The following is a 5,041-nucleotide window of genomic DNA, read 5'->3' as shown; positions in this document are numbered from 1 at the left end:
AACTGCAGATGCTGGAAAATCGAAGGTAGACAAAAATGCTGGAGAAACTCAGCGGGTGCAGCAGCATCTATGGAACGAAGGAAATAGGCAACGTTTCGTGCCGAAACGTTGCCTATTTCCTTCGCTCCATAGATGCTGCTGCACCCGCTGAGTTTCTCCAGCATTTTTGTCTACCTTTGGCTTAAAAATTGGTCGGATAATTCCCAGGAATGATCCCACGAGTTCCAGGCCGGCGTGTGTTGGGAAGTGTGTCACCACCCTCGGAACAAGGGGCTGTTACTGGAATATTGACCATGGCTGCTCGCCAATAGCCACCTGTGCAGAGCCGGCTGTGGCAATTCACCATCTAATTTGGAGGCACTGAGTCTCTGACATCTTCTGCGGCCAAAGTACTGGAGCAGAGCTTCATGCTGCATCTGCTTCAACCTCACCTGTGATGAACACACTTCTTCAAAGAGTTGTCTCCTTGAAGTAGGTATGTTACAAAACTTACCTTCAGCGGTGCTGCAGATCTGTCGCTGCCCGTGTGCACGACTTTGGCGCCTTTGAGAGGGGGCGGGTTTAAAATGCTTTGTTTCTCCAGCCTGTTCAAATCGATTTCTGTCAGGCTGCTAAAGAAAAATCGCTTCGACTGCCGTTTTATAAAGTTTCTTTTAAACTGCACTGAATATTTTACGAACAGGAGTAAATTAAAAATAATCTTCTAAAGCCGTCAACGCTGACAACAGGGACGGATTTCATGTACGGGACAGGTAAAGGAAAGCCGTTTATTTTATATATAAACTTGCTTCTAAGGATGCCTTTAATCAAAATTTCACGTTGCGAAAATGTCATTCTGTAAATATACGAACTGGCAATATTTTTCCTGTCGATATGGGGTTTAAATTCACCGCAAACCGCAACGTTCCAAACCAGCGCGTTCCACAAAAACCCACTCGCAAGATGATTAAAATGGCCATTAATTTACAGGAATTAAACACTAAACTCCTTCCATTTGGCCTATAAATTAATGACAATGAGATTTTAAAATCATGTTATATTATAAATTATTGTGCGAATCGAGTAACATTTTTTCGTTTCCTCTGTGTATGCAAGCACTCAGTGAAAATGATATTAAATAAATACTGAATACTGAATGTTATTTGGACAGGATATTTAAAAATGTTAACTTTTTCTGAAGAAATGGATAGATGTTTAGATCTAGTAATTGAATTTTGTAATTAGCTACAATTGGGCAACTAACTAATTATATGCTTTAATTTCAGGTCATCCAAGTAAGATTGTTTCATATTTGTTTCAGAATGCTTCAATCTATAATAACTGAAAATTTCATTCAGTTCTTAATGTTTAAGAAAGTTATGGGCTTTTGACTGTCCTTGATCACAGCTTTTGAGTTAAGTCAATGGAAAAGCAATAGGGAACAAGATGCTAATTTCAGAGTATGAAAATGGCCATAACCTTTTTAATACTGAAGATATGAAAGTGAATTAGGTGTCAAATTAAACTTCTTTTTGTGCTTTATCTGATGGGATAAATTGCAGACTTGATTTTTAAAATCTCAACATTTTGTAACATTGCCACTTGAAGACACTTCTGACCTGCGTATTTGGGAACGTGAAGGTCTCAGCCTGTTCTATGCACCTTGTACCGATCCCTCTGCCCAACTGGTGCAGTCTCTCAGGCTCCGAGTAGCACATGTTCTTCTGCAAGAAGGTGGACCTTTTCCTGCTCCTCACTCGGGTGGGTTGCTGGTGGGGGTCTGTCGGATTCACCCTTTGGTCCTCCTGCAGAACGGGCGGTGGTGGTGGAGGAGGGGATGTGGGAGTGTGTCTTGGCTCTGCTGACCGAGGGTCAGCAATGCGGAAGTGGCTGACGCTGGTCGCCCAAGCGGGCTTTAGCTTGGCCCGGCTCGGCCAACTGAGCTGGAGGTCTCGACGTTTGAACGAGGTCTCCTCCAGAACCTTGCACTGGGCGTGCTTCACCTGGTCCCTGTAGGCAGCTTTGGAAGAGTGGGACGACCTGCCCGACGTGTCCGGAGATCCCAGGGGCAGTCGGTCGAGCTCCGCGCGTTCATCGAGGACGAGCTGAGAAGTACTCTTGCATTTGCGAAGCTGCGTCGCCTTGTTCCCGGGGGATCTGCTTGATCCCTGGTCCCCCCCTCTCTGTCCTTGTCTCACCTTGGGTGGACTCCCAGAGAAGTCCCACTTCTCCTTAGCTCTGGTCGGCCGGCCATTCACATTCACGACTTGTGTGGCTTCGAAGGCAAGACGATGCAACATTGGCGTTCGCTCAGCGGTGATTGCCCCAATCGCGCTCGACTCGTTTGTCGGCTTGAAGAGAGTCTCTAGAAGAACATGGTGGTCGTGTCTTCCTGCTGGACGTGGAACTGATGGATGCCCCACACCGCCTCCACTAGTCTTTATTTGCCTCTGACTACATTGCAGAACAGACTCTGTCTTGGTGGTTAGAGGTGTTTTACAAGGATACAGGTTGGGTCCACAGCTGCTGCCTGTATCATTCACCAGCCCCTGTGGCTGATGTAGATGTCTGGCGCTTGTTTCACTCAAAGATCTTTGCCTGCCTCCACATCCTCCGCCCACGCCAACTTTATGCCCCAGCTCTGGGTCTTGTCTGCTTGCTGTAACCCCAGGACATGGCCCATGGAGAGGAATCCAATTCCCCGCGGGTGGCTGTGAATGGGTGCAGGAGGCAGCGCGCAAACGTGTGGCGGTGGTTTGGCCGCACGGTGGCTGGGGACGGCGCCGACCGACAACTGCCTTGTGCCCACATTGCCCGGGAAGGCACTGGATCCGTGCCCGAGGGTCGGCTCGGTCAAACACCACGCCGTGGTTGTGATGGGCGGCGGACAACGAGGGGGTGATGATGGTACACTCGTTCTGAGGCATCTTCTCAACCCATTCAGGAGTGACATTCCCCGCATCTTCCGCCGCTGGATGGTGTCTCTCGGGAGCGTGGAAACTGGACGGGGCGAGATGAAGGAGCAGTCCATCCAAAGGCAGGCTTGGCCTCTCTGTGGATTGGTGGCCATTTCGCAGAGACCTCCCTGGGGTCTTGCCCTTGTCTGCTGATCTCGGAGACAGGTCCGAGTCTTCGTGGAGGTGGCAGCAGGCAAACCCTCCGCGTTGCCGGATGGCCAGGAGACTATCACTGCGTGTGGGTGTGGGTGGGGGCGGCTCCGGCCAGCTGTAGCTGGTGGCCCTGGCGCAACCATCGTTGCCACTGCCATTGCCACTGCCGCCCATGGATTGGGACAGTGGCCCCACTTCCTGGCCCATTGCTCCAGCGTGCCATGCCGGCGTGCAAGCCCATGGCTGGGCATCGGAACCCGGCCCCTGGTAGAACATCTCCACCGTCTGCCAGCCCCCATCGCTGCAGGGAGCCAGCGAGGCATTGGAGGTGGTGGTGAGCAAGCCATTGCCATGATGGTGGTGGTGGCCACTGAATTGGTCCATGTGTCTGTTAGGAGGAGAGCCCCCGACAGAACCGGCAGCTCCCGTCTCATCCGACCCTTCTGAAGAAGGGTCTCGACCCGAAACGTCACCCATCCCTCCTCTCCAGAGATGCTGCCTGCCTGTCCCGCTGAGTTACTCCAGCATTTTGTGTAAACCGGCATCTGCAGTTCCTTCCTTGCTGCACGTTTCGCCCATCTCTCAGCTGTGATCCCATGATTTGGTCTTCATCTCGGTCAGCTGGGGCAATGCCTTGCTTCAGGCCGCAAGATTCTGAAAACAGATTTATTAGAGTAAATGCAATGGCCATCAGACCCAAACACCGCGACTTACCGGGCAAGGACATCCTAAATACGTCGCGATTAACCTTGCACAATTCTAAAGACGGTAAATTTAAATTAATGGTAGACCAAAGTGCTGGAAATCTGAGGAAAGACATTCTTGCCATAGAGGGAGTACAGAGAAGGTTCACCAGACTGATTCCTGGGATGTCAGGACTTTCATATGAAGAAAGACTGGATAGACTCGGCTTGTACTCGCTAGAATTTAGAAGATTGAGGGGGGATCTTATAGAAACTTACAAAATTCTTAAGGGGTTGGACAGGCTAGATGCAGGAAGATTGCTCCCGATGTTGGGGAAGTCCAGAACAAGGGGTCACAGTTTAAGGATAAAGGGGAAATCTTTTGGGACCGAGATGAGAAAAACATTTTTCACACAGAGAGTGGCGAATCTGTGGAATTCTCTGCCACAGAAGGTAGTTGAGGCCAGTTCATTGGCTATATTTAAGAGGGAGTTAGATGTGGCCCTTGTGGCTAAAGGGATCAGGGGGTATGGAGAGAAGGCAGGTACAGGATACTGAGTTGGATGATCAGCCATGATCATATTGAATGGCGGTGCAGGCTCGAAGGGCCGAATGGCCTCTACTCCTGCACCTATTTTCTATGTTTCTATGACAAAGGTTGCAGGGCCCCAGTGGTAGAGTTGCTGCCTCACAGCGCCAGAGACCCGGGTTCGATCCTGACCACGGGTGCTGTCTGTACGGAGTTTGTACGTTCTCCCTGTGACCACGCGGGTTGTTTCCGGGCGCTCCGGTTTCCTCCCACACTCCAAAGACGTACAGATGTGTAGGCTGTTGTAGGCCTGTTGTTTCCACGCTGTATCTCTACAGTCCAAAGTCTGAAGAGATGGGTGGGGCACTGTTTTTTTTTTATAAACAGTGACGAGTGCCTGTAATATGTTGCCAGAGGTGGTGGTGGTGGAAGCAGATACGATAATGGTATTGAAGTGACACAAGGACAATTGTTTCACATTTGTCCACCTAGTGGAGACACAAGGAACTGCAGAAGCTGGAACTGTTAGTCAAGGGCTTGTCCCACTTGGGCGTCATTTGCACGTAATTTACGTGACATCATTTACGCGTCACGAAGCATGAATCGCGTGTCGTGACACGCACGTGACGCGCACATGGTGCGTGGTGACGTAGGCAGTGACGCGCAGTCGCGCGCAGCGCACGAGGATTTTGGGATGCGCAAAAACTTTGCATGACGCGCAAATGACGCCCAAGTGGAAC

The sequence above is a fragment of the Amblyraja radiata genome, chromosome 11 (genome assembly GCF_010909765.2).
Source record: "Amblyraja radiata isolate CabotCenter1 chromosome 11, sAmbRad1.1.pri, whole genome shotgun sequence".
NCBI lineage: Eukaryota > Metazoa > Chordata > Chondrichthyes > Rajiformes > Rajidae > Amblyraja > Amblyraja radiata.
This window is presented reverse-complemented; position numbering follows the sequence as displayed.